The sequence below is a fragment of the Serinus canaria genome, chromosome 4 (genome assembly GCF_022539315.1).
Source record: "Serinus canaria isolate serCan28SL12 chromosome 4, serCan2020, whole genome shotgun sequence".
Taxonomy (NCBI): Eukaryota; Metazoa; Chordata; class Aves; order Passeriformes; family Fringillidae; genus Serinus; species Serinus canaria.
The window spans coordinates 20,463,804-20,476,681 of NC_066317.1; positions in this window are offsets into that span (position 1 = coordinate 20,463,804).

The window sequence follows — 12,878 nt, forward strand, 5'->3', positions numbered from 1 at the left end:
ACATTCTCTCACAGAAGATAGGGTTCAGTTTGATCCAGCTAAGTGAAGTATTGTATGTAGTTGGTTTGTCCTCAGAGAAGTTTCAGCTCCAGCTTGCAGACAAGGGAGTGAACAAAATGAGCAAAGAAAGCAGTTCCTCAGAAAGGACATCTGAGCAGTTTTTCAGGTCTCAGGTTTCAGAGAGTGGCATTTCCAGTATTTTACTTACTTCTATAAGGAAAGGAAAAAAGGGAACCCTCCTGTGCATAATAGAGGGCATGATAATTGATATATAGTGATAGATAATATAGTTAGTAGGGTTAGATAGATAATAGGGTTAGATAATTTCTTGTATGATCTCTGGTGCCTTACAGAAAATGTAAACCACACTGGAGATAAGAAACATTATTAGCTAACAAAATTATAAATCATCAGGTTCTAAAACTATCACTAAGGCATATAGTAGCTCCAATATTGTATATAGATTTTCCTCTAAAAGGCAATATTTATGGAAAAAGTTGTAAGGTAACCAAAAAATGTAACTATAACAATATTGAATGTATGTGTCATTTGGTAGATTTGAACTTGGAGCATATAAAGGTATGGAAAGAAGTGAAGTTCACTCCCAAACTGATCTACAGCCAGCAGATCACAGGGATCAGGCCAACAGGTGCATCTAAAAGGAAAAGCATCATGATGCCAGCATACAACTGACTGAAAGACAGCAGCTAACAACTGGGCATCCTCAGAGCAGGGAATGAGAACCTCTCAGGTCAAATGATTGAATGGAAGTAAGGTGGTTCAGTGGGGAATGAAACCCAAGGATGAAGTAATAATGACCAACAAACAGTACTGGTGTCTAAATTATGCATGACAATGACACATAATTTGATTTTCATAATACAATGCATAACACTATATTGTGTTTTCACCAAATAGGCTTGGGGTTTTTTTCCTGTTCTGGCTGACTGTCCATTATATTCTAACATATTCATCTTGTCTTTGGGCTATTAAATGCCAAAGTAAACTTCGTTTCGAAATCTAGGCCTCCAGTCTAGGGATTTCAGCAGTATTCTCCATCATTTGCAGATTATCCATGTGTTACATGTTCACCAGTCTTGTAAGTTTTATATCTATAGTTCAGTTTTTACTACCTTTAAAATCATCAGTTAAAAGGGTTAATCTGTGGGCAGAAATAGTTTTAAGATTCTCCTGAGGACCTGTGACCACTGTCATGCCCTAAATGGAGGGGGCATGTAAGTTTCTTGAACTTTGCTTAAATTGTAATTTCTGCTTTCTTTCTCTACTACTTTGAACCTTTTCTTCTTCCAACAAAACTCATTCACACACATCCTTTCCATTCCCCTTTTAAAAGGGGAACACTGAAACCAAATATGTAGAAAATACTAATATATTGAAAATAAAAATTATATAGGGATAGGAATCTAACTACTTTTCTGATGTCTTTCTGGCCAGAGTGCAGGAGAGGGGTTCTCAAAGAGCATGCCTGACATCAGATCCCTGCTCTTTCCATCATGTTCCAGTGCCTCTGAAATGCTCAGCTTTACAACCATGACACCAACAAGTTCTTGTGAGGTAAGAAATTCCTGCGACCCATTCACTGCTGCTCAGAAAACTTTCTGTAGCTATTCAAGCACCTCTGTGACAGGAAATGCTTGAATGTTAAGGTATAATTCTGCAAATGAAATTTTGGTAACTGCAGGCTGAGTTGCTGGGAAGTGGTTTTGTTTTATACCTTGTTTCTTGACAGCCCTGCAAGGAACCCAGCTATGCTCACTTGTGCAGCAGGGCAGAGCCACACCCTAACTTGGCCAAGGGGGCTCATGGGCCGTGGGGATGGAGCACAGGGAAAGCTTTGCAAAGGGAAAGCTGGAGCCAGGTTTGGCCAGCCAGTAGAGGCTGGGGGAAGGGGGATGGTAGTGGGTGCCCATCTGCTGTTTCCAGCCCCCTAAAAGGGGGTTCCAGGGAAGGCAGAGCAGAACCATAAGAGGCCAGGGGCATGAGTTGCCACAAGAGAAATCCCAGGCAGTGCCCTCCATCCCAGGCTGCCCGCTTTGGGACTGCAGGGCAGCAGGCACAACCTCAGGTACTGACTCTCAAAGGGTGCCAGCCTCGGTGGTGGCACCACAGGGGTTCCAGTGCTGCCAGGATGGGTTGGGCAGAGACAGCCAGCTGGGCTGCCCTGGAAACGAGCTCTTCTGAGTGTCCATCCTTTTTAGAAATATATATTTATATATCTATGCATATATATATACACACACACATACATACATGTGTGTGAGTGTGTATGTACATATATATATGTATTATTTTTTGAATTGTGAGGTATTTGGGTGTGGATAGGGTTTGTTTATTTGTTTGTTTCAAGTCATCTTTTTGCACTTAGAACAGCGGTGGTGTGGCCAGTGAGGGTGACTGACGGGTCGTGTGGCTTGCTGGGGGCTATGCTGTGCTTCGATCGCTGCCGGAGCTGGCAGCCTGGCAGCCCAGGAGGGGCTTGCGAGCGGCTTTTTAAAGCCTGGGATTTCCAGCGCTCCTCAGGATGAGCCGCAGCTCGGCAGCCCTGCACAGAGCAGATGTGCGGAGGGGAGGGAAATGCTTTCGGCTGAGCCCAAAAAGTACGTGCCTGGAGGAAGGCTTCAGGAAGTGGGAGCTGGGCAGGGAGGAGGGAACGGGGCATTTCTCTTCTGCTTCGTTTGCTAAGGAAGAATTTAAATTTATTGCTTCTCCTTTAAAAGGAAAATCTCACTGAAATTGTTTTAATGTGAATTTTGGTATTTATTTTCTGCGTGTGTATGTTTATCTATTTTCTTTGTGCTGTTTTGTTTAGATTTTTAGGACCGATTTGTAGTCTTGGCTGATGGGAGAAGTGGTTGTGCAAGGGGTTGGTGTAGCAGGAGGTTGCTTACAATGGTATTTGTTGCATCATCAAGAGCTGACTGATTAAACCTTATTGGATCTGATCCATAATAGCAGGAACATTTTTATGAGAAAGAAAATATAAATGAAGTCCTAAAGCAGATTTCAGAGCTGTTATCCTTTTGTGGAACCTATTAATAGAATGTAAAGTGACCTAAATGAAGTGCTGTAGAAAGGCTTGTCAATAGTTTATGCATTAAGCTAGGATTATTTGAACACATTCATAATGAAAAGAGGATTTTGTTGTGCATTAAAAATTAGTTAGGATGACTTGAGGCAGAAGACTGAGATAAGTCAGCAAGCTAAATATAAAGAATTTGTGTACTTCTGTCCTCATACAGCCCTATCCCTGTGTACCCTGACCTTATACCATTACAATATTTTGTACAGATTTTAGTACAGAAGATTTACTGCTAAGTCTTTGCTAACTTGTGGGGACCTAGTTTTATTAGCCAGCCCAGCCCAGGCATTCAAAGAAGTCTACCAAGAATATTTGTTTCGAGTCTGAAGAGTGGATGAGAAAAGGTTATGGGAATAAGGCTGCGGGAGAAACTCCAGCTGGGAGGGAAACTGTGGATTTTGTTTCATTGCAACAGGTCCTGGAATAAGTAAGACAAAAAGTTGGGGCAAGCTTTTTATAGAGTCATTTAAAGTAATAAATAAGTGGCAAGTGAAAAGGAATTTGAGCATATAACTCATAACTCCAAATTATTTACCAATATTGTGTTCTGGCACTGCTAAAGGTCTTAATTTTCAATTTGTCTTTTTAATCCCTTCTTTACTACAGTGACCCTTTTTGCTGTTTAATTTTCTCTGAAGTTTCTGAGGAAATACAAGTTTTGTTCTCTGTCATTATATACTCACCAAATTTTCAACTAATTCACATCCTGTATTGCTTTCTCTTGCCACAAACTTAACTGTGCAAAATCATGTGTATTTGCAAGTTGATCAAGGGATCTATAGTTGAAATTTGGTTGACTTTGTTTGGCTACCTTGAGAGGTTGCAAATTATCCTCTCCTAGGATGTCCTGTGTTTCCAATGCCCTCAGGTGCCAGCCTGGAGAGAGAGGGTGGCTGCTGAAGATGATCTGCTTAGTCCAGCAGTCCCTGGCTAAGCAATTGGGAAGCAGAATTCAGTGCACAAGCAGGACCCAGAGTAGAGACGTGTGTCTGCATAATGTTGCAGGCTGGTCACATTCCTAAACCCCCAGGGCATGACAAAGCAGTGTTGCTGTATGAGATGATTCAGCCTTTGGTATCAATGTACCCTGGAGATTTTAAAGTTATGCAAACTCAATAGAAACACGGAGTTGCAAGACATTGCAGCTGCAGTACAAGTCAAACTCTCTCAGTCCAGAAAAGCAGATAATCTTAGTGTATAGGTGCAAGGGAGTTTAAGTAGCTACTCAAAATGCAGCTGAGAGGAAGCACCAGGCTGACTTGCATAAATTGGTTGCAGGCTGTTAGACACTCTATAAATTCTGTGATGAGGACAGCCACCCTAGGAAGGTTTAAATAAAAAGATATTGCTCAGACTTCACATGCAGCTTTGGTGGGCACTGGGACTTGAAAGCGTGCTTGGCAGGTAAATAAGTCAGCAGTCAGAAATGGCTGGTACGGATGGCAGTCAGTACCTGAACATGTGATGGGGCACATGCAGAATGCAGGGCATGGTTCAAGGATGCAGCCTGGGGCTACTGTGCAGCTGGATCACCCCGTGTGCCTGGGCCAGCCTGTTACAGTGAGGGCTGAGCTGATCCTGCTGACAACAGCCCAGGGAATGGTATCAGTAGCTTTGTTTGACAATATTTGCAAAGTTCAAACATACCCTAAACAGAAAGCCCAAGAAATAGGGAGATGGACTGTTCTGATTTTTGCTGATCCTTCTGGACTGACTGCCATCAGCACAGCTGTGCTGCCAGTGAAATGACTGAGTAGGTGAAACCAAGCCCTTGCTGGCTGCATGATATAAAGGGCAACATTTAAACAGCACCAGTTAATCTAAACCTCCCAAAGCAACAGCAAAGAGCTCACTTTGTGCTTTGCAAAGTTAGCAATGCCTAAAAAAGAATTTCATCTCAAGTGAGAAGGAAATTTGAAATTTGTTTGGGTTTGAATTAAAAAAAGGACAAAGTACTGTCAAACTTTCTGCAGCCAATACTGTAGTGCTCAATAAATTACTTCCCTTTTGTGGAGAAATAAAAATATGCATAGTTTTTTATAGACCTGGTATTTTTTGCTACAATTTCTGTACTGAAACTTGTGCAAGTAGTCAAATGATGTGATTGACTTTACTATGATAGGGAAAGGGTCAGCATGGCTCAGAAACGTGCAGTGTTCTTGTCACCATGCAGTCTCTGTCATTAGAGGTCCTGCCTTCCATGGTGCTGCAGAGACCATTGCACCCCAGTTGAGTGATAGCAAATGGAGGTGACTTCAGGAGCACCAGGGAGACTCTTAGTGGATCAATGCTGACACTTTGGAAAGCTCCAGTGGCACTGCTGTAGGTAAGTGCCAGTCAGTTACTCCTCAAGTAGCTGGTAAGGGAAGGCAGCATGGCTCAAATGCTGGAGGGCTGCAAGATCTGCAGTGTTTGCCATCCTTCCTTCACAGCAAAGGAGGTAGCAGTCTGATGATGTCCTGGGTAATGCTTCAAAAAACTTAAATAACCCATTTGGATTAGAATTATTTTGTATTTAGAGTCGGTGGCTATTGAATTGCTTTGCACTCTGTCATTATGCACTCTGTCATTTTGATACCACAAAACTAATAGCAACAAACTTTTGCTGAAGTTCAATGCCATTTTGCAACTAATAGTAACTATTTGTGTTCAGTGGGCTTTTACTCCTGGAGAAAACTCAAATATCTCTTTTACTCCCACAGCTGTTGTGGGCAAATTGTTCCTTTAGCCATTTTTCCATGGAGAGATGCTCTTTAATGTGATGCTTTTTCAGAGTTGGGTGGACAAAAGAAGGTGCAGTATGAACTCAAATCTAGTATAGACATGACTTGAAGCAGACAGTGTTTTGTTAGACTTCTCTTTGTTTTTTGAGATTCTCTGGTGAATATTACTTGCTGGCTTTTTTTATATGCTTTTTAACATGAAGTTTTTAATATGCTTTTTAACATAAATGTTCTTTTCTGTAGATGGCTTTTTTCTTCTTAAATCAGAAAAGGGAGCTGCCTTGTGCTGAGATTTTCTGTTCTGGTACTTCATCCTGATTCCAAGCTGATGTTGCCGAGGCAATGTGGGAGATGCTTCAAATCTACCCCATATCCAGAGGTTATCATGAGGGTGAGAGGAAGATGACATTTCCTAACATAGATGTGCTAAAATTTTTGTTAGTTTTTGTAGAGTCTTGAAAAGTGGACCGTAGAATTAAAACAAGGGACTACATTAAAATAACTGCATCATCCCTGTTTTCAGTGGGTTACACAGTGCAGTGGACAGGGAAGTTTCCTTCACCACTGTATCAAAATTGTCTGGATGCTTCTTCAAACAGAAGTTGCTTGCTTCTGTGTAAGATATTGTTTATTCTCCCAGGATAATCACTGCCATGAGATAATTTTCTAAGAGATACAGACGTTACTTATACTATACACACCTATTTCCATCAAATGTGTCCAGTTATACTTTGTTAGTTTAGTGTTTTAGAAATCTAAAAGTCTTTTGATTACTGTAATTTATCTCTAATTATGCTCATAGTTCAGTTTTGTATTGGTTTGCAAGTGTTGCTTCAATCTTTGAAATGTCTTCAGTGCTGCAGTAGATTTCTAATTGTAAATGGAGCAGCCAGTTTCACTTGTTCATTTGGAGACATTGGTCTCTCTTCCTTTAGCAATGCTAAATCCATAAGAAATATGTAAGTTCTTCAACCTCCACAGGACTTGAAGAGCAATGACCTCCTTCCTGGATGAGAGTTTGTTTTACTCTTGTTTTAGACAGTTAAGGGTAGTTGTGCTCCTGCCAGAAGGTTTCATTTGCAATAAAGACTTGCCTTTTGATGCTGAGATAGGTCTTCTGGCACATATTTCACCCAGTAACTTCTCTCTCTTCCCAGTCATCTTGATTATCTCCATTACCTGTGGTGCCTAGGTGCTTTATGCTGAGTGTCTAGTGGGAATTTGTCAGACTAAAATGCATTAGGCCATTGGACTTAAGATTGTATCAGTGATCCAGTTAGATTCTTAAAATTAATCATAACACATCTTAAAGGTGGATTTTCGTGATGCTCAGGCACCTAAGAGTGCAGATAAACACCAGGGAGTACTTTCAGCACTGCAGGAAAACAGTAGGTGTTTTGCCAGCAGTGTAATCAATAGGTGTGAAGTGCCTAAGACATCTGGAAATCATTCTTTTAATGTGGAATTTAAAGGCACAGTAACAAAAAGAGTTGCAAATGTAGTGGAGCACTTAACTGCAGCCTCCCCATGAAAGAAATACTGTCTCTGCAGAGATCATCAGTTAAAAGTATCTAAAGTCTCTGGGTATAAAACAGCATTTAGGTTTACTTGGCTCTTTATGTCCCCAGTTTCCTGTGAAAGTAACAGAAGGTAGGTAGGAGGATTTTCAATTTACTGAGACAGAGTACATGTCCTCAAGTAATTGAAATCATATTTCATTTCGCTTATGGCTTTAACCCTTATTTATTAACTGTGAGTTTTGAAGGTTTTATTGCTGGCATTATGGAATATTTTATGTTGGAAGGGTGGCTGTCAAGTCCTACCACCTGCTCCAAGCACGGCTCACTTCATTCAACATTTTGACATCATTCCCTGTGCACCTCTGGGAAGTGTCTGGCTCTGCCTTCTGCACACTCCACCTTCCATGCATAGAGGAATATTAAACAGGGACAAGCAGATATAATATGGAAGAATCCTCAGCTTAGAGTGATCAGACAATTCTTTGAGCTAAACAGAAACTGAATGCCACAGTGGTTATTCTAATATCACACATGGCTTGAAGTTAGCAGATTGAGAATGTTCACTTGCTCTATTCCCCATGTTCTTCCTCTTAAAAGCATCTGTTGCCAGACTGCCAGGTGTGAGACACAGGAGATGGTGGGGCTCTGATCTGACTACTTTTAGCATATTTCATGTTCCCAAATGTACATGATAGAATGTGCAAATGGTATCAAGAAGTTGGGTTGCCCTCCACCCTCACCCATGACACCCATGATCAAAATTTCTTTCTGAAATATGGAAATTACCCTGGTTGGTGAAGAATGTCTCTGTTTTCAGACCTTCAGCTAAGACTGTTTCCTGCAGAAGAAAAAGTGGGATTTTTACAAATAGTAAAAAGTAGAGAGAGAAATCTGCAGTTCTTTATGCATAGCTAGTTAAAATTGCAAAAAAGCTTCATTGTAATGTAGCTAAAGAAGTGTAATTCTACTATTATTATTATTTGTATTTCCTTCATCATTCACCATGGTTCTTCATATATGACAGAAGTCTAGAGCAGTGAATCCAGCAGGACCCAAATGACCACACTGGTGAAAATTATTAGCTGTTTGTATTTTAAAAAGGAGCATTAAATACACCATATGGGATTAGTAAAAGTTGTTAATATCTTGCCTTAGCTGATTTATTGGGATGTGCTTTCATTTTGTAATCAGCCTTTGAGTAGTCAGTGTCAGCTGATGAGATTTTTTTTTCCCATGATCCTTAAAAATAAGCACAATGTTTCATGGGATCTATTTAAACTGCAGGGCACTTTTCTCAGAGCGATTTCCATGCCCAAATCTTCCAGTAGCAGTTGAGTGGGTCTCCCCAAGAAGCTGAACAGTGGAATGAAAAGACTACTAACATCTAGACAAGGTGCATAAGGCCAGAGGTGGCTGATGAAGGATGTGCTTTTAGCTGACAATAGTAAGGAAGAAATTTTTTTTTAAAATTAAAATATAAAAGTTCAGCTGTCCAGAAGCCAGAGTATATGTTGAAACCTCAGAGCAGAGCTCAGAAACCACTGGCAAAGATCAGGATTTCAGTGTGTTGCCAGCTGTGGACAGGGTGACATTTCACCAAGTACTTCTGTTCAATCCAGTCACATGAGCCTCACTTGGGAGCTGAGCTCGTGCTGCTGGGGCTGATGGAGTGGGAGAGGGATTGTTCCAGGTGGACCATGGGTGCTGTGGCATTGCCTTGTCAGCAGTGGCAGCTGATGAAATGGCTTTTGACACGTGGTGGGCAGGCTGTAGCTGCAGCATCCTGGTATGAGGCATCTGTGGCTGATGAAATGTGAGCAGCCATCATCTGGTAGCCTGGTATGAGTGAAACAGAGTAGGATGAGCTACAGGAGCTCAAAGGAGGCAGAGGAGGGAGAGAAGCTCAGGTGAAGAGCCCAAGTTATCCCCAAGGGTTACAGAGCAAAATGAGTTCAAAACACCAGTGCTCACTATGTGGCAAACATAGAACAATGAGATTTCTTTTTTAGGTGAACTTTGTGTGTTTATTAAAGAACTCCAGTTAGCAGCAGGATGCTCAGAAGGAGAAAAATAACATATGAAAATATGCTGCATAATAAGACTAAAACAAATATTTGCTGTAGCTTCTCCCTTATGGTGACTTCTAAATTTCTTATATTGAAGGACTTAACCAGCATATCATGTTCTGACCACCCATGTTTTTAACTAACATGCTCTAAGGCTATAAAAATATATATGTCCTGAGATGTCTGCCTATTGCTTTGCTGTTGCACTGTGCTAGCAGTCATCTGTTCCCTGGTGGCCAAACAAATATGCACTGAACTGTGATAGTCCAGCTAATTTTGATGCAGTGTCAGCATTGATTAGATTTGTTCAGTGTGCTGCCCGCCCGAGCGTGTACAGCTTGGGTTGTGATTTGAGGTGCATTTGGACAGAGCATCAGATAGTTTTGATGTCATTTATGGCCAAGGGGACAATATGGAGAGTGTCTCAGGGTGAGTTTCTTAATGAGTGGCTCTCATTAAGAAACTCTCTGTGCTGGCAAGCAAGCCTGTGAGAGATGACAGGGGAAAGATGGACTGAGCCCCCAACTCAATTTAGTGTGAGCAGCTTCTGGTAGTGGGTTTCTACTCGCTTGTTTTTCAAAATTTCATAACTCATGGTAGAATTTGTTTCTTTTATGTTTAAGACTAGAACTGGATGCATTTAAATAGAACATAAAATTTCTGTAGAGGAAAATGTAGTGAAGGCCTCATTAATGTTACCTGTCTGGATTATACAAGTGCACTAATACTAGAACAGAAATGTTCTCAGGAAACATGCCTTTGGTACCTTGGCTTAAAATTTTCAAGTCATGAACTTTAAGTCCATTGCCTCAAGGTTTGATTCTAGTGGCATGGATTCAGGAAAGGAAACCAAGTGCTAGTTATTTGCCAGGTCTTTCCCACAAAGTAAGTGCAGGCATGCTCCATAAAAACAACTTGTAGAATGTTGGGTAATCCCTCATGTTTGCCAATCCCTGCCCAAGCCATGCAGAGAGCATATGAGCTGGAACACAAGTTCAGTTTTCAGCTGGGCTGATATTTGGGGTTGGATTTTTTTTTTTTCTTTTGTGCTCTGACCAACAAATGTGTCTTTTATCACTGATTTCAGCAGTGTAGCTGAAGATGTACATAGAAAGCAATGTCTCTGTGCTTTCCAGAAAGGGCTTTACATTTTAAAGTTCTTTTGGCCAGCATGCAGAAAGATGGAAATATGCCCTTTGAGAGCTTTGCAACTAGCAGATATATATTAAAGCTTAAATTATTTTTAGTTCATTGTTTGCTACTGATTGCTATGTTATCATTTTACTATAATATCATTAATTCAGAAAACATCTGAATTATTAATATCTATTGCTTTTACTGACTCATTAGGCTGGATATGTAAAAATCTAAGTATGCCTGCTTTAAGTATCTATCTGATTTATTCTTGTATTGAGAACTTGATGAGGTTTTGATGGTTTTCTCTTTGGAGTTTTTGGGGGGAGTCAATGTTTATTTCTGCCATCCCCAGCCATGCTTCATTAGATTGCTTGCAAGAAGTTTAAGCACAGATATTAAAGGTCTGAAAGAAAGCATCTCATCAAAGGAGAGGCTGTGCTAAACATGAGTTCTTAAGGATACAAATGAGTCCTGAAATCAAGTGCTTTGTTTCAACTGGCCAGAAGCCCAGAAGCAAATTGCTGGAATGGAATCAACTAAATACATACTTTATTGTAGGAAAATTTTCTCAAGGTTTTCCCAAAAATTGGTGATGACAGTCTGCGTGAACACTTGCCTGGTCTGGGGCAGATGCCTGACTTTGCTCCTTGCCCTGTTATACACAGGCAGTTCCTGTTCTTCTTTGTGACTTTTGGATGGACCGCACGGAAGTCACACGCATTGAAGTCCATTTGCTAAACCAATTTTCATTTTGATTAAATACACACTGGAACTTTGTGTTTGAGTGCTCCTGGCTTTGGCATGTGAACTGACTGGAACAAGTGCGGAAGAGGACTGTCACCAGAGGCTGATAAGGAAAGCAACTTTTCCACGTGTGGGTGATCACGGTTTGACTTGACTTTCTGAGGGCCAAATTAATATGACCTTACTGTGTGGTATTGGAACACAGTACTGTCATTCAAAACAAGCAAAGTTGTCTTGATTTGGTTTGGGGATTTTTTAAAAGCCCAAAGATATTAACAATATTTTCAAAAAATCTTCATTTTAAATATGTCATCATTTGTAAAATATCTGAGGATCACTAGTTCTGCTATAGTCTCTGCACAGCAATGACCTTCTGTTTGCTGCTTCAAGAGTTCCTAGTACAAGATATTTCATTAAGCACCAAACTTTGTTGTAATTTCAAACCAGATGGTGCTTCATACTGAAATTACCTGGATTATATGGACTATCAGTGAAATTATAAGGAACTTGGCGAGTACTATCTGCTAGCTAGCATGCTCAGATTTCTCCCATCTCAGTTAACATACCTAACATTGTTTAGTATTTTTCTTTAAAATTTTCAGGTGTAACAGACAAGATTTTGAACAGCAAATAAAACTTCTATGTTGTGAATCCGCAGAACAGTTTAACACGGGGAGGCTGATATGTTGGTAATTTATTCCCTTGTTAGTGCACATTAATCCCCCATGTAAGCAAGCCCTTCCTTAAGCTCATTTCAGTGTAAATCATTTCCACAAGATGAGCTTGCACCCATGAGCAAAACCAGAGGGTTAATAAAGCTTTGGATAATCTTACATCCACCTAATGCCAATCATACAACCATTTCAGTCCATTTTCTACCCCTACCCACTGAGGGGGACCTGCCTTTGCCCTCCTTTTCTAACAAAAATTTTTTTTCTTCTGTGTATAATTCATTTTGTCTACTTTATTCATCTTAGCATCTGAAAAGCAGAAACAGATTGCTGTAATTACTTAGCCATCATTTCATCACTAAAAATCAAATTACAAAAGCTTTCTTAGAATTACCTTCCTCGTCTGTTTCATATTTTCCATCTTTATTTTGGGAGAAATATGGGAGAAAGTTTATTTTTTCTATCTGGTGTCTGCTTCCTTTGCCAGATAGTTGAGGGACAACTGTTAATTGTTTACTGTCCATTTGCCTGAAGATCTGTTTGCTACACTGCCAGGAAAGCCCTCCAAGCAGCCATGTAGGTGACAGTGTTTTGATGTTGTAGTCACTTCATATATAAGGGTAAGCCCACATCATAATTTATGTGAGTTGTCAGGTCCTCCAACAGCTCATAGAGTCAAAATGCAAATGATTGTAGCATGAATTCAGAAGGAGTCAAACAGAGCGAGCACAGGGTTGGCAAGATTGCCAGAAGCTGGCCCCGGTGCAATTACTGGTGTCTTCATGGGCTGCTTGTTTACGTTTGGATTTTTGACCTGAACAATCAGGTCATTCTGGATGGTGCCTTTGAAATTCTCACTCAGGAAATGGATGTGTCTTCAGCACAGGGCTCAGGATTCTGTCCCAGGACCAAAATAT